The 24893-nt window shown below is 42.2% G+C and overlaps 1 protein-coding gene across 5 annotated transcripts in view; it reads right to left on the bottom strand.

Annotated features, from left to right (window-relative positions):
• The window catches only part of ELFN1 (extracellular leucine rich repeat and fibronectin type III domain containing 1), an 808405-nt gene that overhangs the window by 67782 nt on the left and 715730 nt on the right, over positions 1 to 24893 (bottom strand). For 4 of the 5 annotated variants that reach the window (XM_077449130.1, XM_077449128.1, XM_077449132.1 and 1 more), the window contains one exon: positions 17679 to 17818. The exons of the other annotated variant lie outside the window; for it this stretch is intronic. The gene's annotated coding sequence lies outside the window, so the exon portion shown is untranslated. The remainder of the gene's footprint in view (positions 1 to 17678; positions 17819 to 24893) is intronic. 5 annotated transcript variants of the gene reach the window in all.

Below are 24893 nucleotides of genomic sequence, written 5' to 3'. Positions count from 1 at the left end.
GGCAACATGTTTTCATAATATCGCAGCACTCTGCATGGTCCCGTGTGTCATTACAAAGAAAGCACAGCGCACCACGCTGATGTGTAGTGACATGAATGAAGTGTCACTTTGTATACTTCATATAAAGTTCTGTCAAAAAAAAGGGAGCTGTGTGCTGTGATAAAACATGCATTACACCACCCATGCCGCATGGCTCTGCAGCTGAAAATACTGTGCGGGCAGTAGCATTTTGGGTTGCAGGGCAGTGTGAATGGCCTTAACCGGTTCCCGACCAGTGCACGCCGATGTACGTCGGCAGAATGGTACGGGCAGGCAAATGGGCGTACCTGTGCGTCCCTTTAAATTTGCCGCCCTGCCGGTGCCGTGCCAGTTGGGACCCCCGTGAGTCCGATCGCGGGTCCCGTGGCATACCCGTGATCGTCTCACGGGGCGGCTGAACGGAGAGATGCTGTTGTAAACAGCATCTCCCCGTTCTGCCTAGCAACTAGTGACGCTGATCTCTGCTCCATATGATTGGAGCAGAGATCAGTGTTCACTAAATGAAAGCCCAGCCCCCCACAGTTAGTAACACACCCCTAGGAACACTTAACCCCTACACTGCCACCCACTGGTTAACCCCTTCACTGCCAGTGTCCTTTACACAGGAATCACTGCATTTATATAGCAGTGATTGATGTATAAATGACAATGGTCCCAAAAATGTGTCAAAAATGTCCGATGTGTCCGCCATAATGTTGCAGTCACAATAAAAATCGCTGATCACCGCCATTACTAGTAAAAAAAAATGATTAATAAAAATGCCATAAAACTATCCCCTATTTTGTAAACACTATAACTTTTGCGCAAACCAATCAATAATCGCTTATTGCGATTTTTTTTACCAAAATTATGTAGAAGAATACGTATCGGCCTAAACTGAGGGAAAACATTTTTTTTTATATATTTATTATAACAAAAAGTAAAAAATAATGCGTTTTTTTCAAAATTGTCGCTCTATTTTTGTTTATAGCGCAAAAATTAAAGAACCCATATATACAGCGCCTTAAAAAATATTCATGCCCCTTGAAATTTTCCACATTTTGTCATAGTACAACCAAAAACGTAAATGTATGTTATTGGGATTTTATGTGATAGACCAACACAAAGTGGCACATAATTGGGAAGTGGAAGGAAAACGATAAATGGTTTTAATTTTTTTTTTTTTTACAAATAAATATGTGAAAAGTGTGGCGTGCATTTGTATTCAGCCCCCCTTTACTCTGATACCCATAATTAAAATCTAGTGGAACCAGTTGCCTTCAGAATTCACCTAATTAATAAGTAGAGTTCACCTGTATGTAATTTAATCTCAGCTAAAATACAGCTGTTCTGTGAAACCCTCAGAGATTTTTTAGAGAACCTTAGTGAACAAACAGCATCATGAAGGCCAAGGAGCACACCAGACAGGTCAGGGAGAACATTGTAGAGAAGTTTAAAGCTGGGTTAGCGTATGAAAAAATATCCCAAGCTTTGAAAATCTCAGTTCAATCCGTCATCCAAAAATGGAAAGAGTATGGCACAACTGCAAACCTACCAAGACATGGCCGTCCACCTAAACTGACAGGCCAGGCAAGGAGAGCATTAATCAGAGAAGCAGCCAAGAGGCCCATTGTAACTCTGGAGGAGATGCAGAGATCCACAGCTCAGGTGGAAGAATCTGTCCAAAGGACAACTATTACTCGTGGAATATGTATACATACATATATAACCAGTGGGAACGTGGGGGAATGCATTTCCGCCAACTCCAGCACTAATGTATGTATTGGCAAGGGTGCTGGGGTGTACTGGAGGTACTATTAATGCCAGCTGCTGGGGGATCTATTGTTGCTGGGCAGGTCTATTGTTGCTGGTGGGGGATCTACTGTTGCAAGGGGGTTCTTATATTCTTGGGGGGTTAATTGTTCCTGGGAGGCACCTACTGTTGAAGGAGTGGTTTATTTTTACTGGCTGCTAGGTGGGTCTATTGATGCTGGCTGCTAGGAGATCTATTGTTGCTGGTAGGTATTTTGTTGCTGGTGGATTTAATGTTGCTGGGGGGGATATTACTGAAGAGTTCAACTGTTGCTGGCTGCAGGGAATCTATTTTACTGCTTTTCTTGTTACCATTAACAAATTCCATACAAATTACTTAGCACCGCAAAACTATACTTGTTCTGTATTCTCTGAAAGGGGCGGTACTAGAAGGTAGGTAGGGGGTGGAACCAAGGGACATACTTGGAGGTGGGTAGGGGGTGGAACCAAGGGACATACTTGGAGGCGGGTAGGGGGTGGAACCAAGGGACATACTTGGAGGTGGGTAGGGGGTGGAACCAAGGATCATACTCGGAGGTGGGTAGGGGGTGGAACCAAGGGACATACTTGGAGGGGGAAGGGGTGGAACCAAGGGACATACTCGGAGGTGGGTAGGGGGTGGAACCAAGGGACATACTTGGAGGGGGAAGGGGTGGAACCAAGGGACATACTCGGAGGTGGGTAGGGGGTGGAACCAAGGGACATACTCTGAGGTGGTTAGGGGGTGGAACCAAGGGACATACTCGAAGGTGGGTAGGGAGTGGAACCAAGGAACATACTCGGAGGTGGGTAGGGGGTGGAACCAAGGGACATACTCGGAGGTGGGTAGGGGTGGAACCAAGGGACATACTCGGAGGTGGGTAGGGGGTGGAACCAAGGGACATACTCGGAGGTGGGTAGGGGGGTGGAACCAAGGGACATACTCAGAGGTGGGTAGAGGGTGGAACCAAGGGACATACTCAGAGGTGGGTAGAGGGTGGAACCAAGGGACATACTTGGAGGTGGAAGGGGGAGTACCTGCTGCACCTAAAAAAAAAACATACTTGGAATGAATCTTTAATATAAAATCAGTTAAGACAAAAGTCAAAAGGGTCTCACATCCATCTATCATATCGTGGCTCACATCAACATTTTTTAGCACGCTGCAATTTTTGAATGGAATTGTGCTTGTCATTTCCAAATATCATAAGACATCTTTCTTTTGCAAGCGCAAATATATTTTGTTACTGTACTCAGTGAGAAAATAATTCGTCATAGGTTTCCTGTCGCTGCCAATAAAGCGTATGCAAAATGCAAAAACTGTCTTATATTTAATATGAATGGAAACGTGTAATTTATTGATACAAATCATTGATTAGTTACTGTTTATGTGTTATTAGCAGACGGGGAAGCTTCTACAGTGTAACACACAGACGGCATGCTTTGACTCAATATGTTTGCCGATGATAACTCAGGAAGAGAACACACTGCTGACAAATATAGATTTCAGCTGGCAGGTAAACTTTCCAGCTACATTTTATCATTTTACAAAATAGCTGCCATGTGGTGGTGAAAATAGAGGAACTAGCAATAACCTAAAACAAACAATCTTAAAGCGGGACTCCAGGATTTTATTGTAGACTTCATATCAAAGAGGAGTTATTGTTGACACCACAATTCAAATAAGTAATTATAACAGGGTTTTACTCTCCTTGCTGAAAATGTCATTTAGGATATAGAGAGCAGAGAGAACACAACCAGAACTGTATGGTGGGGCAGGGCCATCTTTATTGCAAGGCAAACTGGACAGCTGCCCAGGGCCCTTTCACTGTTTGGGGCTCAAAGCAGAGATGCCCCTTAAGCCCATGTGCTGCCTGCAAATCGGCAATGAAAATCTCACACTGTCACAGACAGACATCAGCTGGGATCAGCTCAGCAGCACGCACACACAGTGCAGCAAGCAGTTCCAGTGTCAAGGAACCGGCCGCGGGTGGGCGGGGCCTTGAGCTCCACTGATGCTCTGGCCCCGCCCCTTGCTATGCTGCCTGCAAGCATGTGTACATGATCTGACTCGGAGGGGAGCAGAGGCCTTGGTAGGAGGAGTCAGACCACAGCGCGGTTTCGGAGCTGAGCTAACTAGAAGGACAAGGTAGGTATTTTTTTTCAACCCTAGCTCCCACGCCGTACACCCATGTGTAGAACTGGAAAAGATTAGAAAGTTTTAAAATTTAATGGGCACACTGGCAGCGTTTGATGGGAACAGTGGCAATGTTTGATGGCACAGTGGCAGCATTTAATGGGCACAGTGGCAGCATTTGGCAGAGTGGCTCCAATTGATGGCACAGTGGCAGCGTTTATTGGGCACAGTGGCAGCGTTTGGGGGCACAGTGGCAGTGTTTGATGGGCACAGTGGCAGCGTTTGATGGGCACAGTGGCAGCGTTAGAGGAGCACAGTGGCAGCGTTTGAGGGCACAGTGGCAGCGTTTGATGGGCACAGTGGCAGCATTTGATGGCACAGTGGCTGCAACTGATGATTTTATTTTGAAAAAATGTTTGCGCCCCCCCCCCCCCTAAAAATTTTGAGCACCAGCCGCTACTGAGTGAGGCTGTAGCTGTATCTTTTTATTACCGAGCACACAGCATTACAACACATAGATAACATTAGTGTATTTAAAGTGGTTGTAAACCCTTACAAACCACTTTCACCTACAGGTAAGTCTAGATTAAGGCCTAGATTAAGGCTTACCTGTAGGTCCAAGAAATATCTCCTAAACCTATACGGTTTAGGAGATATTTACAAAAAGACAGGCACCGCTGTCTAGGGTGCATGTGCCATAGACAGTGGCGTGCAGGCGCATTGAGCAGGCCGCAGATCACGGCGATATGCTGCTCGTGTCGGGTCCTGTGCGCATGTACGGGAGTGACGTCATCGCGGCTCCGGCGAATCACAGCGCCGGAGCAGCGAGACCCGGAAGTCACTGGCAGCGGTGAAGATGGAGGACAGCTTTGGGGGCTTCGTTCTCAGGTAAGTTATTCATAATGAGCTAGTATATGCATACTAGCTCATTATGCCTTTGCCTTGCAGGTTGCATTTTTTTTTTTTTTAAAGTACCTTTACTTCCTCTTTAACTGCTTGATGGGCTTATGTTCACATGTAGGTGTTTTGGCGGCCCACATTTGCGCAGGCACAGCAGCCTATTCATTTGAATGGGCTGCCATGCCTGCGTTTCCTGCAGAAAAAAAATGTGCATGCAGCACACCTATTCTCATCAAGCAGTGAAATACAACACTGTCTGTTCATTCTGCTTTTGCAACATATGACTTACCTGCAGTTCGTGCATTGGTAAACTTGCTGCATTTTTAGATTTTTAGGCCCCACTTTTAAAAACACTGTGCGTTTGAGTGTGCAGGAACTGCAGGTAAGTCGCATGGTGCAAAAGCAGAATGGATTTCAAGGCCAGTGCAATTTTAAAATGCTGCATGCACTTTTTTCTGCAGGAAACAAAGGCATGGCAGCCTATTCAAATGAATGGGCTGCTGTGCCTGCGCAAATGTGGGCTGCCAAAACACCTACATGTGAATGTGACAATGGCTGCAATAAAATTGGGGTGTTGTGATGTGTAAAGGGCCACTATGACACGAAGGGGACGCTGGATGATTATTCTCCTTTATAATTGCCACCAGACATTGTATGCAGCTACACATAGACATAAGATTGTCAGCCAATCTTCAACTACTTTAAAGCTGAACTCCAAGCAACAGCTGAAATGTAAACGTAGGAGCTGTCTTACCTGCCAAATAATTTGTGTTTCTGTCCATCCAGTCCTGAAATGTACACAGTCTTACTACACAGCAAAGCTTGTGATTGGGTTTTTCTTTACTGCAGTTAGGCAAAACAGCCGTGTCACCTCCCCACCCCTATCATTAGGTTAAACAGAAAAGGAGCAGCAAAAAAATGATGGGATGATCTCTCTGCTTTCCTTCTGTCAGTATGTGTTTCATTAACAAATCATAATGTAAGACATGTTAATGGCTCTTGGTGATGCCCCTGCCTTTCCCAATCTAAATTATACTGTATAGGGGATTACATGCAACTGAAATAATTCAAAATACATTTAAAGTGGACCTTGTATTATAAACACTTCATTAAACTTAAAGTGGTTGTAAACCATGTAAACAAATTCCAAAAAACAAACAAACAAACCTGCAAAACAAAGGCATAATGAGCTAATAAACATAGCATACTAGCTCATTATGAATCACTTAACTGAGATCAGAAGCCCCTGCAGCGGTTCTCTTTTACCGCTTTAACCGGGGGTTACCTCTGGGTATCATTGCTCCAGCGCTGTGATTGGCCGGAGCCGTGATGACGTCACTCCCACACATGCGAGTAGGAGCCGCTGGTAACTGCACAGTACAACTGAAGCACCGGCACGTACGTGCCTTTGCTTCAGTTTGCTTAAATGCGCATGTGCCGATGACAGCGGCACATGCAAATACAAGGATATCCAGTGTAGCTACAGGTAAGCCTAATTATAGGCTTGCATGTAGTATAAAGTGGTTATAAAGGGTTTACAACCACTTTAAAACAAAAAAAACTAAAAAAAAAATGTTTTTAAATAATATATTTACATTTTCTTTGGGTTTGATAGTGCAGGGAGTGATGTCACATCCTGTGGACAGGATCCCAGGGAATGCTGAGTACTCCAAATCCTGTGAGAAGAATCTGCACCATAGTGCAGGTTATTCTTCTTGCAAGATTTAGGTTACCTAACATTGCCCAGAATCTCTCTGAAAGGAGGAAGACATCACTCTCACCAAGGCAGAAGTCAGGGGAAAGGTAGGTGAATTTCCCAACTTTTTTCTCCTAATGGTTTTGTTTTGCAGCTTACTGTGGTATGTTAGCAAGGGATGAAGGGTGGAATATGACATAAACATCTGTGCAAATGTTAGCCCTAACATATTATGCTGGTACACGTTAACTCATGAAAATAATATATACTCAATATATACAGTACTCAATCCATCCTCTACCAAGAGTATATATATCTATATATATTTTTATGGAACATCTTAAACTCCACATTGGTTTCCCTGCTAGTGCAAGGTAAGACCCTATAATACCTACAAATCCTCTCTCTCCCCTTCCACCCTCCATACTACTTTCACCCACATACACCTATTTATTCATTCTTATTCATACACATACACCATTTTCCCCTTTTCCTTTTCTCTCCTTTCATTTATTTTATTCATTTATCATTTCTTCCTTTTACTTTTTCCCCTCCTCTCTTCCCTCTTTCCTTCTCTCTATCTGCCTACCCTTCCTTCTTTCCTCTTTTCTCCTTTCCCTTCTCTTTTTATCACCATTACATAGGAGTCTGCTCTGCTTTCCCGGTGAGGACGCGGAAGTGATCCCCATTGGACTGACTGTATCATCGACATTATACAGATGAAAGAACAATATATTAATATAGTTTTGAGCTATAGGCATTAATTGATCTATTTGTTCCTTTGCTTCGCTCTTGGTTTATTGACACATTGTTGGACATCAAACAAATAGAGTTCAACTAATTTGTCAAGTTTTATGCTATATCGCACTGCAATGCTATTTGGGCATCTGTGTGAATGCCCCATACATTTCCAAATTTATTAGTGATTACTTATAACCTTATCAATATTCCATTCATAGGTTATTATAATATTTGCACCAAATTCATGGTACTTTAAGGCCCTGACGAAGTGGGGTTCCCCGCGAAACATGTAGGCCATCTGTTTTGATCCTTCCCATCAGAACCAGCACATCCTGGACCAAATAATAGTAACTGTGATTTTAACCTGTTATAATTGTAAAATGTTCTAATTTAACCATTGATATATGGAAAATAAAGTTGAACTATTTTTACCTTGTGGTATATACCTTCATGCAAACCTTACAGGGGTACATACAAAGTCCCACTTCACTCTACTTTTGTTTTTGATTTCAATATATACAGTAGCTTAACTTCATCTGAGCCTGACTCTACAGCCTGATGGTCAAGTATTAGTGGCAATATTGGTACTTTTCTCTTACATTGGAACTGAATTCCTGCTTTCAAAGACTGTAAGCAGGCAGTCTCTTTATTGCATGACATTTACAATCAAATAAACGTACCTGCCCACTCACAGTCTTCTTTGAAATGTACACTGAACTGCATAAGCACAGCTCAGTTTAGATTCTAGCACAGCTCCTAGGTGCTGAGATGACTGCACTCCTGAGCATGCTCAGGCGTGATGTCATCTAGTGACAGCCAATGAACACGGCCGCAGTCTGGAACCCGAAAGAAGACAGGTAGAATGGTATAGTAAAAATTACCTTCACTCTTCAATCTGCAGCTGTTGTCGTTTATTTTTTTTGTTGTAATATTCAGTGCAATATGGCAACCTGGAGGTGTTCTGTACAGAAGGCTAACCGGAAATGCAATTTCCTGCTTGTGTGAGTGGCTCACTGATTTTACCAGAAGTCTGCACTAAGATATAAGTCAGATTTTTGATATCTTGTGTAATAGGAATTTAGGTTTTGGTAAGATCTTCCCCATGGGAGAAATACCTGTAAAAGGGTGCAGACACTACAGCTTTTCTCATTGGAACACAGAAAGTTCATCAGCTGATTATGATGAACCAGACCCTCCCATTCAGAGTCAGAAGGCAGTCATTCTGGTGAAATAAATAGTTATTTCTTCACGGCAACAAAAGGTAGAAATCATCGACAAAGTTTATTAAAATCCCTATCAAAGAAAAGCTCTGGAATCGCTGCAGTCCTCAAAATCCTTTATTGTATATCATACAAACATCACAGACACCATGGGGGTTTTAACAGATGGGACATGTTTCAGGCTAGTAGCAGCGCTTCCTCAAGGATTTAAAGAAGTGCAGCAATTTCAGAACTTTTCTTTTATGTGCATGTATAGACGGGCACCCTTGAACCATTCTCGCAAGATGTTTCTTTTAAACTTGCCTGGAGCGGCTATTTTGAACTTTATTAAATTATATTGTACATTGATCACTCACTTGTATTTTTTTCTCAACAAAAGTGGAGTTATGCCTCACGCACAGAAGCGGATTTTCTGTATGAAAAAATTTGGATGGTTTTTCCGACGGAATTCTGCTCAAGCTTGGCTTGCATACACACGGTCACACAAAAGTTCTCGGAATTTTTGAGCGTCAAGAACGCGGTGACGTACAACACTACGATGAGCCGAGAAAATGAAGTTCAATGCTTCCGAGCATGCGTCCGAATTGTTTCCGAGCATGTGTAGGAATTTTGCACGTCAGAATTTGTACAGACGATTGGAATTTCTGATCGGAACTTTTTCTGACCGAAAAATAGAGAACCTGCTCTCAGGGGTGGCCTGACAACTCATGGGGCCCCCGGGCAATAGGAGATTATGGGGCCCCCAGGCAATAGAATATTATGGGGCCCCTGGGCAATAGGAGATTATGGGGCCCCCGGGCAATAGAATATTATGGGGCCCCCAAGTAATAGGAGATTTAGGGCCCCAGGCAATAGATTATGGGGCTACACAGTATATACACACACATATATACAGTATACACACACAGACACACAATATACACACACAGTATACACACACAGAATATACACATTGAAAGAGGTACTGGAGAGGCAGGGCAGCTATAATCTTGGGATTTTTTTAAAAAAACTGATTTTTACATACTGTCCCTGATTTTATTGACCCTGATGGGGCCCCTTAGTGGCATGGGGCCCTTGGGCAGTGCCCGAATGGTCAATCCGCCCCTGCCTGCTCTCAATCTTTTGTTGGCTGGAATTCTGCCAGCAAAAGTCAGATGGAGCATACACACGGTCGGAATTTATGACCAAAAGCTCACATTGGACTTTTGCTGGCAGAATTTCTGATCGTGTGTATGGGACTTTACTCTTTATGGTCATAGGAAAGTGGTATTCAGAGTCTCCACTTATCCATAAGTCTTCCCATGTACAAAACAGGTGCCATGTAGAGGATTTCCAGCAATGTACTGTGTTGTGCAGAGAAGGTACATCATGGGTCCAAATAAATAGAGGCTTCTGTGATTTTGAAAACATCCAACAGACTAGATGTAAGCATGAATTCAAAAATGACTGGTGCATTATAACATATTAGAAGTATAGACATTTTTTTTAAGCTATACTTCTCCCTTGGATCACAGGAGTGCAGTTCATTCTGCACTCCTGTGATCCATCACTCAGCCGGTCCAGGCTTGGGAAAGATCCTGACCATGTAGTCAGGATCCACCCAGAAGCCTGAACCAGCAGCTGGCTCAGCCTCTCAGAGAGCTGCTGAGAGGCTGAGCCGTCCCCTCCCACCCCCTGTGTGCTGAAGAAGCAGAGCAGAGAGCTGGTAACTGAAAGACATGGCTCTCTGCTCAGAGTGAAGGGGGAGGATTGAGCGATCAGCGGTGTTTGATCGCTCAGTTCTCTGGGTAGAGGCAGCAGGGGACAGCTGCAGCCATCTAGGTGAGTATAATATATATATATATATATATATATATATATATATATATATATATATATATATATACAGTGGAACCTTGGTTTACGAGTAACGTGATTAACGAGCATTTTGAAAGACGTGCAACTCTTTTTTAAAATCCTGACTCGGTTTGCGGGCGTTGTATCGCAAAATGGGCAGGATTCAAGCCAATGGGGTGTGCAGTACCGCATTTGGCCAGAGGTACTGGGGCGCCGGTGACATGGTTCGGAACCATTCAGAAATATTTGAAGTCATTTGGAAATACTTGGAAATACTCCGTTCTCGAGTGTTTTCAAGCCTTTCCGAAGGTTTCTGAGTTCAGCTGAGCTGTCCCCAAGTGTTTCTGAGGCTCTCCAGTGCCCCCCCACCTCTGGCCACATGCGGTATTGCATGCAATAGAAGTAAATGCGGAACTAATTATCTTCATTTTGATTGACTTCTATGGGGAAACTCGCTTTGATATGCGAGTGCTTTGGATTACAAGCATGCTCCTGGAACGGATTATGCTCGTAATCCAAGGTTCCACTGTGTATATATAATCTCAATCTCGCACTTTTATGTTACATTTTAGGCAATCTTTGAACATGTGGTTTTATTATATATGGCATATCAAAATACATACGGCTGTCATAAAGTAGGCTGTTGGGTTAAATTGCATCAATGAGAAAAGAAACAAGTTATTTTGTATTTCATCAAAAGCCAAATTCTTTCTTTACAGGGACTTCTAAAGAAATTACTCACTGCCTGAGAAAGGTAAAATACCGTTTTGCAAAAAAAAAAAAAAAAAAATAAGAAAAAAAAAAAAGTAAACTGACTCATGCTGTCTGTTTGAATTTGTGTTGGTTCTTGTATTGGTCTTTTGTTCTCTTACTATAGAGCGTCTTTTGCTAGCGCTGCAATGTTTTGTGCTGCACTGACTGAGACGGTTGCACACTGCAAGGTAATAGAATGCATGGTTCAGAGCTCAAGATGGCTGCTGTAACGTCAAGGACCTGCTCCTGTGGGAAGCACTTGTCAGAAGAAATTCTTAGGTACATAATGTGAAACATGAATGGTTTCGGGGGAAATAGACTATCAGCTGATAAGAAAAAAACAGTTGCCTTTTTTTTGTTTTGTTTTGTAAAGCAGACGTGTAACACATTGACTACCAAATAGGAAAAGACTCGAGTTCAAGAAAAAAAAAAGACTATAAATTCGAACCGATTTGACACTAATTGGCTAACTATATATTAGTTCTCACTGACTGAATAATGAGGAGAAATCAGTTGTAGCAGAGGTCTCATTATGTGTTTAGCTGGCAAAGCTGTTAAGAATACCTCAGCTTGGCAAGTGAAAAGTCCTGCTAAGTTATTTTTCTGTTTAATTAAAGCCTTTTTTTTTTTTTTTGCTTTTGCATAAGGTTCTTTTTTTTTTTCTTTTTAAAGAGATTGCAAAAAAAAAAAAAAAAAAAAACACAAAAACTATCTTTTAGCACCAACAAATTTATGATTAAAATTTCACGGCACTTAAAAAGATTAATCAAACAAAAAGTACAATGTTCTTTTGTCAGATTACGGAGATCAGAATTAAGTGGTTTACTGCAGATTTTGCAAGAATGTGTCTTTGTTTTATACTCATTAGCCTAGAATTCGAGAAAAGGAAAAAACACTATGATTATATTTTTATTTCAACTGCTCTTCTGAAACTGTTTTTCTTGTCATGTGACTGGCACAGCACCAATCAGGGCTGTGCAGACACAGACTCATACTGCAGTAATAGAAGCCCCTCCCAAAGATCTTTCCCTGCAGATGCTAAAGAACGGGGAGAGATCATGTGACCACACAACAGTGCTGCAGGATTTTTTGAAAAAAAAAAAAATCCACACAAGATACAGTTGCATGATATGATTTATGTGAATGAATTATTACAATTAGCATTTCTCTGTTTAGTATCACTTTAACCTTTGCACACATACATTTTTCTTTGCGGTAAGTCAAAGTATGAATATAAAGAAAAAGGCACCAATCCAAAAGATTAAGGAGCTAAAATGGGTGCTCAACCTGTGGCCCTCCAACTGTTGCAGAACTACAAGTCCCATGAGGCACTGCAAACTGCTGACAGTTACAAGCATGATTCACAAAGCCAGAGGCATGGTGGGAGTTGTAGTTCCGCAACAGCACAGGTTCAGCACCCAGGGCCGCTGATAAGGCAATACAGCCAGCCCTCCCGTACTGAGTTTGGGCCCCATCAGTTCAAAAGGGGGGGGGGGGGGCCCAGGCACCTGCTGAGCTGGAAGGCTGGCTCTACTGCCTTATTGCTGACACTTGTGGATCTAGCATAGCTCCCAACTGTCCCTGATTTCGAGGGACTGTCCCTGATTTGGAGCAATGTCGCTCTGTCCCTATTTCCCCCCTCATTTGTCCCTCATTTCGGTCTGATCTATATAGTTGTATATAAAATACACTTCTTATCTTTTAAAAAGTGTTTCCCAGTGCTAAACCTTTCATCCAATTTCTAAATTGATACATTTGTAAATTTCAAAAGCCAATATAAAGGAATAGTAGTGCTAAAAAAAAAGCACTTGTAGATTTAATTAACCTTTTTTCTGGAGGATCCCCACGTGTCCCTTGAGGTCACCCCTTTGGTCCATCTGGAGGGCTTGTGGTGTGGTAGCGATAGTATTGTGTCTGCTGGGCAAGTTTGAGCCTATTTTAACCACTTGCTTACTGGGCACTTAAACCCCCCTCATGCCCAGACCAATTTTCAGCTTTCAGCGCTGATGCACTTTGAATGACAATTGCGCGGGCATACAACACTGTACCCAAATGAAATTTTTATCATTTTTTTCCCACAAATAGAGCTTTCTTTTGGTGGTATTTAATTAGAGCTGGGAGTTTTATTTTTTGCTAAACAAACAAAAAAAGATGCAAAAAAAAAAAATCATGTTTAATAGTTTGTTATAAAATTTTGCAAACAGGTCATTTTTCTCCTTCATTGAAGTGCACTGATGAGGCGGCACTGGTGGGCACTGATAGGCTGCACTGGTGGGCACTGATAGGCATAGTTAAGGCGGGAATAATAGGCACAGATAAAGTGGCACCGATAGGCACAGATAAAGTGGCACCGATAGGCACAGATAAAACAGTACTGATGGGCACAGATAAGGCGGCACTGATGGGCAAAGATGGGCACAGATAAGATGGCACGGATGGGTGGCACTAATAGGAACCACTGATAGATGGGACTGATGGGCACTGATAGGTGGCACTGATAGGTGGCTCTGATAGGTGGCACTGCTGGGCACTGATGGGCGGCACTGATGGGCACTGGTAGATGACACTGATGGGCACGGATATGTGGCACTGGGGTGCAGCACCGTTGTTGAGGCAGATTGTGGGCACTGCTGTGTGGCACTGTGGGCACTGATGTGTGGCACTGTGGGCACTGCTGGGTGGCACTATGGGCACTGCTGGGTGGCACTATGGGCACTGATGGGTGGCACTAATGGGGGCCACTTTTTTATTACAGAGGTGGCACTGGCAGGGGGCAGGTGGGCACTGGTAAGCTGGCCGTGATCGGGACTGATGTCCCGATCACGGCCGCCGGTGATAGGCTCTTTTTTTTTTCTCCTCGCGCTATCAGCGCGAGGAGGGAAAATAGCCAATTACCGGCTCCGTTGTATCACATGATCAGCTGTCATTGGCTGACAGCTGATAACGTGGTAAGGAGTCGGGATCGACCCCTTGCTCGGATCCGTGATCAGGCGAGTCTCGTAGACTCGCCGATTACAGAGCGCGCCGCGCGCGCCCCTCAGGGGGCGCGCAGGCTGCTCGTGCATGGGACGACGTCAATAAACGTAGTCCCGGCAAAGGAGGTCTGCGCATTAGCCGTCATTTGGCTATAGCGCGGATCTCTAGTGGTTAAACACTAAGTGTGGTGAGTGAACATCAGAAGCATACAAAAATGCACTTTGATATTGTAAACTGTATGTGTGATATCTATATTGTTGGTATTTGTTTTTTAACAAAAACATTTTTTCTCTTAATTTAACAGACGCTCCTGAGGAAGCGATAATATGTAAATCGCGAAACATGTCGAGCATCCATCTGTCTTTTAATCATTAGGATCTATGAACATCCCATCAACTTATGTCACACCCTAGTGGAGGTTTTCTTGTTCCAATACCAATACCCCATAGGAAGCATAATTAAGTAGCTTTACCCCTTTTTTGGGTTGATCAATGGGTCCTCTTTATTCTTCAAATTTCTCTTTTCGTTATTATTCATTTTGTATTGTCTAATTAATCTGTATTTTGATGTGTATATTCTATATTGGGAATTAATAAAGAATTTTTGATATCTTATTATATGTGCCTGAAAAGTCAATTTTTCTCTTCACATTCCTAACCTTTTTTTGGTTAATTCTGCTTTAAGGGGGTGTGGCAGGGGGCGTGTCTTATGCCTACATACATTTGCTAGTAGGTGTCCCTCATTCCCATCTCAAAATGTTGGATATAGGTATGGATATAGGTATGGATATATGGTATGGTATGGTAGCTGTGGCTGCAGAACAAGGGACTGCTGAATCTCTGTCCTCAGTCCCTTTCTTTATCTCAAATGTGAGACATCAGGGGTCTGTTTAGACCCCCCAATAGTTCACCAAAGCCTCCTACAACCCAACAGGACAGTTAAAAAAAATGCAAACACTAAATAAAAAATACAATTCTAAAAAAATTTAAATTCTAAAAATGTATTTTAAAAATATTACGAACGTGTTCAAATGTTTTAATATGCCTCCTCACCCCCTGCTTGAACCCCACACTAGCACAACACAACTACATGCTTTGCACATGCATGTAGCACTATTCAACTGAATAGGTATTTATCGATAAGGGTATAATTTCATACCTCCCAACTTTTTGAGATGGGAATGAGGGACACCTATCAGCAAAAGTATGCAGGATAGGACACACCCCTGACCACACCCCCTTAAAGGAGAAGTGTACAAAAAACAAGATTGATTAAACCCACAAGTGCTTTTTGTTTACCACTACTATTCCTTTATATTGGCTTTTAGAACTTACAAATGCAGCAATTTAGAAATCAGATGAAAAGTTTAGCACTGGAAAACACTTTTTGATAGACAAAAACTCTATAGATCAGACCAAAATGAGGGACAAATGAGGAGGAATGAGGGACAGAGGGACATTGCTCCAAATCAGGGACAGTCCCTTGAAATCAGGGACAGTCGGGATCTATGTAATTTCTGCCATGGCTTAGAAGCATAGCATCGCAGCCATGGCGAAAATATCATTTGATATTTTTGGAGGTGGGGGGGCCCTGTCAGATGGGGCCCCGTGACTTCTAACAGCAGCCCTGTGAGCACCTATGAACTAAGTGCACATTTACAGTCCAAAAGGAGAGTTTACACCCATAATTACATAGTTAGGTTGAAAAAAGATACAAGGCCATCTAATTCAAGAAACAGAACAAAAAATAAACAAAAAAACCTCCATATACAGAATTGTATACTTATGCCACGTACACACGGTCGGAGAATCCGTCGGAATGTGTCTTATCGGACCGTGACGTCAGATAATCCGACTGTGTGTGGTATGCATCTGACTGATTCCGTCCGACATGTTGGAAATATTTCCCGACCAACTGGGACGGTCGGACGTAATCCGATCATGTGTAAAGAATTTTGATCGGACCAAGTGCCACGCATGCTCAGATCAAATTCCTACATCAAAGCTATTGGCTATGGCTACTAGCCTGAATCTAGTCCCATTGTTACGAAATTACGTCATCACATTCTGAAAGATCGGATTTTTCGACAACTTAGTCCGACCGTGTGTATGCAACAGTTTCAGACACAATCCGTCAGACTAAATCTGATGGACAAAATCCGACGGATTTGGTTGTGGAAATCTCCGACCGTGTGTACAGGGGCTTGGAGTTGATCCAGAGGAAGACAAAAAAACATCCTATAAAGCATGCTTCAATTAGCCCCCCTGAAAACAATGGAAAATTCCCTTGATCAACAATCTCTGTTGTTACCTATACATTTTGATATCCAGTTATGTTTTGTACAATTATGAATGTATCCAGCTCTTTTTAAATACAATATACTGCACTGACCAGATCTAGCCCTTCTTTTAATCTAATTTTGATCCCTTGAAGAACTTCAGGTAGGGTTGCACCAATAAAAAAAATGTTTTATATCAGTGCGTACGAGTACCGCTACTTGTGCTCAAGTACTTGTCAGTACCTATACCAATAACTTTTTGATGTGATTTGAGCCTATACAAAATGAATGGCCTCAAATCACACTTCAAAGAATCGCATGCATTTTGAACAGGAAACAAAACAAGGGTGCACACACCGCTTCAGGCAAAAAAATGGACACCCCCGGTCCAAGGGGCTAATCACGGCTCATTAGTGTAAGTAATATCAAGAAGAGAAGAAATTGATTGCACACTCGAATCCAAAGGATGCTGTTGAATTTTCTTTATTGCGATAAGCCAGACAAGTTTGCAAGGATGATAAGTTGATGCGTTTCACATGAATTAACTTTTTCAGGTTCTTTCGTGTGAAACGCGTCAGTTTTTAATCATTGCAAACGTGTCTGGCTTATGACAATAAAGAAAATTGAAGAGCATCCTTTGGATTCGAGTGTGCAATCAATTTCTTCTCGGTTTGAACAGGAATGTGGTGCGAATGGGTTCAAATTGTATGGCAAAGAATTGTATGTGATTTGAACAGAGATGCGGAGCGATTCCTGTCTGAATCACATGCAGTTTCCTGCACCATTCCTGTGTGAACCCAGGATTGTCATAGAGACTTCAGCCTGGGTTCACACAGGAACAGAGCAGCGGGGGAAACTGCCTGTGATTCAGACCGCATTACTGTTCAAATCATATGCGATTCTTTGCCATGCAATATGAGCCCATTCAGTTTGTATGGACTCGTATTGCACCACAAAGGTAACCAGTATTGGCGAGTATATGAGCGAGTATATGAGCACAAGTATCAGTACTCGTACTCACCAAATTAAAAAAAAAGGTATCAGTGCAACTCTACTTGAAAGTAAGGATTAAAATTTGATCAAAAGAAAAGCTAGATCTGGACAGTGTAGTAGACAATCTTAGGCAGTTCCCTCTGGGGGACGCAGAGGCAACAATTTTACTTGGATTTTCTGCAGCTCTGATTGTCTTTTAGTTCCATGGCAGGAAAGGAAGCAAGCAAGCTTCTTTCTTACAAAGGTGAAGAATATCTTACAAAGGTACACAGCACACAGGTAAGATTTACAGACTGTACAAGGTTGTATTTTTTTCGAACTGTGAATTTTTTTACTTACATTACTTAGAATGCAGTAGGCACAGTGAGATTTGGTGAAGAAAGGAGTGGAGGGGGGCTGAGTTGGGAACTTGGTTGGCTCTGGAGGTTTTGGTAGATATGACTGTTCTATGTTTGCTGTGGTTTCTCTGCAGTAGCCAACTGCAACAAAACAAATAAAAATTTAAAAAAGTTGACATATGAACAGTTAAAAAAATGTGAAAGGTAAAAAATAGTTAAGAATAAAGTTAAAGTTAGAATCCTATCCCCTTTACATCACAGTCCTTACCTTCATATCGGGCTTCCCCCCTTACATCAGAGTCCTCCCATATAACATTTGAGTTCCTCCTTCATTGCAGGTGCCCCCCATCACATTTCATTGAGAGGGATTTATCAAAACTGGAGTAGCCAGAAATTATAGCAGCTGTGCATGGCAACCAATCAGCTTCTATCTTTAATTTTCAAAATTTAACTGAACAAGTTGAAGCTAGAAGCTGATTGGTTGCCGCGTACAGCTGCTCCAGTTTTGAAAAATCCCCCCAGTCTCTCTATTTGTCCTGCTTACCATAATCACCGAGAACGAAAGCGAAAGAAAAATGTTGCCAGAACAGGAATAGGACATTTTTCAATGGGGACAGTCATTTTGGGGAACCCGGAGACAACTAGGGATTCCCTTACCATGGAGAGATTTCCTCTCACTTCCTGCTTTGGCCATGTGACAGGAAGTGAAGGGAAATCCCTCCCAATGGGACACAGATGACAAAAAAAGATAGGGGTTATGAGCCTCCTTTTCCAAAATGGAAAAAAAAAATCCCTTACCATGGAGAGATTTCCTATCTCTTCCTGCTTTGGACATGTGACAGGAAGTGAAGGGAAATCCCACCCAATGGGACACAGATGACAAAAAAGATAGGGGTTATGAGCCTCCTTTTCCAAAATGGAAAAAAAAATTCCCTTACCATGGAGAGATTTCCTCTCACTTCCTGCTTTGGACATGTGACAGGAAGTGAAGGGAAATCCCCCCAATGGGACACAGATGACAAAAAGGATAGGGGTTATGAGCCTCCCTTTCCAAAATGGAAAAAAAAAATCCCTTACCATGGAGAGATTTCCTCTCCCTTCCTGCTTTGGACATGGGACAGGAAGTGAAGGGAAATCCCCCCAATGGGACACAGATGACAAAAAAGATAGGGGTTATGAGCCTCCCTTTCCAAAATGGAAAAAAATGACCTTACCATGCAGAGATTTCCTCTCACTTCTTGCTTTGGACATGTGACAGGAAGTGAAGGGAAATCCCCCCAATGGTAAAAAGATGACAAAAAAAGACAGGGGTTATGAGCCTCCCTTTCCAAAATGGAAAAAAAAAGATTGTGCCTTTAATTCTACTTTAACTGTATTGTTTATATGCAGTGTAATGCCCCGTACACATGAGCGGACATTGATCGGACATTCCAACAACAAAATCCATGGATTTTTCCCGACAGATGTTGGCTCAAACTTGTCTTGCATACACATGGTCACACAAAGTTGCTCAAGAACGTGGTGACGCACAACATGTACAACGAGTGTGGCTCTTCTGCTTAATTCCGAGCATGCGTGGCACTTTGTGCGTTGGAATTGTGTACACACGATCGGAATTTCCGACAACGGATTTTGTTGTCGGAAAATTTGAGAACCAGATCTCAAATTTTGTGTGTGATGGAAATTCCGATGGAAAATGTCCGAGGGAGCCTACACATGATCGGAATTTCCGACAACAAGCTCCGATCGCATGTTTGCCATCGGAAAGTCTGACTGTGTGTACGCGGTATAATATTTAGGCAATGGCAGTTAAAGGAGTACTGGTTAAGGGCATTTAAGGAGCAGCTGTTGTTTAAATGTCTTGTACCCACAAGAAAAGTTAACATGTATCAAAAAAAACAATTTCTGCAACCTGTTTTCAGCTTATTATGTAGTAAGACTGCAACAGAATAACATTAGCTCACCTGTAGGAACAAAACAACAGCTACACTGCAGGGTTTTACATGTAACACGCAATCAAAGAAACAAGACTCTCTAATAAACACAAGAGCTGCTCTAGTAAATAATATACCTGGGATTCTCAGGACAAAACCCTCCTGTCCACTAAACACAATGGACCATGAAAAAGCTTTGCTTGTATCCTACATGTGTTCACAGCTTAGAACGCTTGTAAAATACTGCTTTTGATTGACAAAAGAAGTCCCTTCCTTTGTGTCTCTGAATGTCACTGTTCCTTTCGGGAAGGAGAGGTGAGCTGTAAACACATTATTTTTTTTTTTTTCAGTTTTTAAATCAGGAGGCGAAGAAAGAAATACATCTGGTTGCCTACTGTTCTTAGCCCCAGGCAGATTTACGATGTGTGATCTGATGATTTAAATGGTAAAGAAGATAAAGCACTTGTCCCCATGTAACTGGTGACTTGTTGCGCCTCTCGTGGTCACACCGAGGGTTATTTATGAAAGGCAAATCCACTTTGCACTACAAGTGCAAACTACAAGTGCAAAGTTCACTTGAAATTGCTCTGAAAGTGCACTTGGAAGTGCAGTCGCGCTAAATCGGAGGGGTAGATCTGCAATGAGGGGAAGCTCTGCTGATTTTATCATCCAATCATGTGCAAGCTGAAATGCTGTTTTTTATTTTCCTAGCATGTCCCCTTGGATCTACCGTACTGCGACTGCACTTCCAAGTGCACTTTCAGTGTAGTGCAAAGTGTATTTGCCTTTAGTAAATCAACCCCCTATGGGGTTGATTTACTAAAGGCAAATCCACTCTGTACTACAAGTGCACTGCAAGTACACTTGAAAGTGTACTTGGAAGTGCAGTCGCTGTAGATCTGAGGGGAAGATCTGAAATGAGGGGAAGCTCTGCTGATTTTATCATCCAATCATGTACAAGCAAAAATGCTGTTTTTTATTTTCCTTTCATGTCCCCCTCAGATCTGCAGTGACTGCACATCCATGTGCACTAGCAGTGCACAATGGATTTGCCTTTCGAAATTTACCCCTGGGGTGTATTTTCTGAAGGCAAATCCACTTTGCACTGCAAGTGCACTTGGAAGTGCAGTCGCTGTAGATCCGAGGGGGACATGCAAGGAAAATAAAAAACAGCATTTTAGCTTGTACATGACTGGATGATAAAATCAGCAGAGCTTCGCCTCATTTCAGATCTACCCCTTATGCCCCGTACACACGACCAGACTTTTCAACATCAAAAGTCTGACGGAATGATTCCGGCAGACTATTCGAACGTGTGTGGGCTGCAGCGGACTTTTGATTTGCAAAAGTCTGACAGACTTTAGAAATGGAACATGTTTCAAATTTTTCCAACAGAACTCTGCCGGACCCAGTTCCTACTGAGAAATCCGCTCGTGTGTATGCTAGTCCGACGGACAAAAACCGAAGCTAGGGCAGCTATTGGCTACTGGCTATGAACTTCCTTATTCTAGTCAAGTCATACGTCATCACGTTCAAATCCGTCGGACTTTGGTGTGATTGTGTGTGGCCAAGTCTGTTCATTCGGAAAGTCCGTCAGAACTCTGTCAGAACTCCGTCAGAACTCTGTCGAAAGTCTGTCAGACTTAGTCCCTCGAAAAGTCTGGTCGTGTGTATGCGGCATTAGATTTACAACGACTGCACTTCCAAGTGCACTTTCAGCACAATTTCAAGTGCATTTTGCATGTATATATATATACACACACAAGTCATAATTCAACCCTATATTTAAAGGCTTCAGAAGGGCATCATAATTGAATTTATTTGAAATAAACTTCTTATTTCAGTCAGCTTCAATGCACAGCTGACTTTACACTAGTAAAATTGAGAGATATTGCTGTAAGTCTACCAATTAGCAATTAGTATATATATTTTTTTTTTGACATGGTATTGGGCACAGTCCATCCTTCAAGAGCCTGTACAAATATTAGGGAATAAGATAGATAAAGAACATATTTATAAACTAGAGAAGTTCACTATCCTGCTTTATAATATCATACTTATCTAACAAGCAGCAATGTTTTAAATGTCAGTACGCAAATGTCAGACAGTAATTAGTGATGGCTCGATGCTTTAGAAAATGCAAAAACTTCCCAATAAGGAGACACTGAATATAAAATGAGTCTATTTCTCAAAAAGCATTTATTACAAATAGGGTTTTGAGCTGTATTGTTAGTTTGACATGCCTCTTGACATAAAGTTCAATGTTAATTGCTGAGCACGGATAATCAAAGTGTAATATTGATTGACTAATTGATTGACTGATTGATTTTCTTTTTTTGTGTGTTACATAAAAAAGTAAAAACTCACAAAGAGTCATCCATATAAAAGAAATTACCAAATAAAATTTGGCATGTACTGTATCTATTTAAAGATATACTGTCATCTAAATACTATCAAGCCCTGCAGAGTCAAACTAGTGACCTAGTGGTCTCTGGGTGGAATTACAGTGTACAGACGGTAGACAGTACTGGATGCTGAAGGTCCAAGTGCTTCTAGCTTTGCAGGAGAGTGAAGACTGGATTTAGAGGTGGAGGTACTGGTAAAATTTAGAAATCCATAATATTAATATTTTAAAGAGACACAGGAGGTTATTAACGAAAGGCAAATCCACTTTGCACTACAAGTAGTAGTGCAAAAAGGAGTTGCCTTTCGTAAATAACCCCCACTGTCATAACAATACATGCTTCCTAATATTAGTGTCTCTTTAAGGAGTCTAAGCCCTTGTACACACGGTCGGACATTCCGACAGAAAATGTCCGATCGGACCGTGTTGTCGGATAATCCCACCGTGTGTGGGCTTCATCTGACTTTTTCCGTCGGAATTTCCGACCAACAAAGTTTGAGAGCTGGATATAAAATTTTCCCACAACATGATCCAATCGGACTTTGTCCGATCGCTTGTAGAGAATTCCGATTGGACAAAGTGCCACGCATGCTCAGATCAAATTCCTAGACCAAAGCTATTGGCTACTAGCCTGAAAGTAGTCCCGTCGTAGCTAAATAACGTCATCACGTTTCGAACGATCGGATTTTCTGCCAACTTTGTCCGACCGCGTGTATGCAACACCAGTTTCGGACAAAATCCGTCTGAAAAAATCTGATGGATTTGGTTGTTGGAATGTCCGACCGTGTGTACGGGGGCTTACAGACAATAAGTGGTGGTTTCATCTTTTTTGAACACACTCAGAACTTCCACACTGGAAAGCCCCCTTCTTTCTAAATAGAAAATATACTGTACATGACATTCGATCACCTCAATAATGAGAAGCCAACATGTGGTCTTAGTACGCCCCTAGACACAGGTGGGTGAATACCAACCACTTTTGTTACTTACAAGACCTGGAAATTCTTGAATAGGAATGAGTAAAAAACTATGCCAGGATTCCATTGCTGTGTGTCCCTCATTGGGCAGATTATACTTAATCTTAGGCCGCGTACACACGCGCGGACTGTTCGCCCAACTTTGTCCGTCCAACAGTTTCAGCAAACAGTCCGCTCAAAATTAGCATGGACGGACATGCCCACACACGACGAACGAACAGTTTGCTGAAACCGTGCGCGATGACGTGAACAGCACGTACGACGGGACGAAAAATACGACGTCCTATACACTGCATTATAGCTTTCGGCGTGAAAATCCTTTCTGAGCATGCGCGGAACTTTGTTTGACGAACAAGCCTACACACGAGCGGGCTGTTCCGAAATTCCGAAAAACCTTGTCCGTCCAACTGTCCGCTGAAACTGTCCGCTGAAAGCCCACACACGAGCGGACTGTCCGCCCAAACACTGTTCAGCGGACAAAGTTGGGCGAACAGTCCGCCCGTGTGTACGCGGCCTTAGAATAGAAAGAGATGGCTATCCTCTTAAATAGGAGAAAACTAATAGCATAGTTTTAAATGGTAAGTAAAGGCTAGGCCAGGGTTTCTCAACTTTTTTTTCAGTCAAGGTACCCTTTAAAAATTATGGAAAATCTCAAGGCACCCCATTCTAAAATGTAAAAATGATTCTAATAGTTTTGCATAATGCAGCAACATCTACAAGTTCAAGTAGGACACCCAACATTAGAGGTGATTTATTCTTCCAAAACAAATACACTTTTGCACACTGGTACTGACTAGTCTTCCAATGTTTCTCCATCACTCAGCTAATGTGACCTCACCGCTGATGGAGAGGGGCAGGGGGGGGGTCAAACAAGGATGCTATGCAAGTCACTGACATCCTCCATATCAACTGATGATGCCATTGGTCTTTAGGACCAACTGCATCATCAGTTACATGGCATTATCTTTAGGACGCCGGTAGCTAGAAGGTTGTTAAAGTGCACAATGAAAACCTGTGACTTAGAGGTTAACTTACTAAAGGCAAATGGACTGTGCACTTTGCAAAGTTGCCCTCTGTTGCTCCAGAGCTTAGTAAAATGAAGTAAGGCTTCACTTTGCACGTCACCCAATCACGTTCAAGGAAAATAAAAATAAACAGAATTTTTGCTTGCACATGATTGGATGATGGAAATCAGCAGAGCTTCAGCTCATTTACTAATCCCTGGAGCAACTGCAGTTTGCAACGTGCATAGTCTTTTTGCCTTTAGTAAATTAACCCCTAATGTGTGTAACTAAAAGGCAGCCTTCATCCACACGCCATCTTGTATTCAATTTTTGGGCAATTTTTAGCCATTTTGCCAAGGCACCGCCTGAAGAAACCTCAAGGCACCCTGGTTGAAAAAAGCTGCGCTAGAACTTCTAAAGATGCTTTTAAGGTTGTCTGTGCCTTCTGGGGAAATCAGTGAGTCAATCACACAAGCAGGAAATGATGTTTCTGAGGGGCGCTCTGTATACATTCTGTGTACAGAACACCTCCAGGTAACCATATTGCATTGCACAGAAAATGACAGAGCTGCAGATTGAAAGGGGAAAGGTCATTTTTATTAACATTCAATTACAATATGACTTGTGTCGCAATTGTATATGCTATATATATATATATATATATATATATTTTTTGCTTTTTTCCCCATGAAAGTGGAGTTACCCTTTAGGAAGAATGTCAGAAGAATGGGGACATGCTGGCATCCATTGCTGATCTCTCCCTTTAAACACTCTAATTGTCTGGCTGTAATTTTCATTCCCTTGCATCAATACTTTGAGTCACCAGCCCAGACTTTGCAGATAAATAGCTCAGACTTTTCTGATCAGCGTACTTGTTTCAAGTCAGTTACTAACATT

This window comes from Lithobates pipiens, unplaced genomic scaffold (genome assembly GCF_037356315.1).
Source record: "Lithobates pipiens isolate NorthernLeopardFrog02 unplaced genomic scaffold, aLitPip1_a1.2 Scaffold_22, whole genome shotgun sequence".
Lineage (NCBI taxonomy): Eukaryota > Metazoa > Chordata > Amphibia > Anura > Ranidae > Lithobates > Lithobates pipiens.
This window is presented reverse-complemented; position numbering and strand designations above follow the sequence as displayed.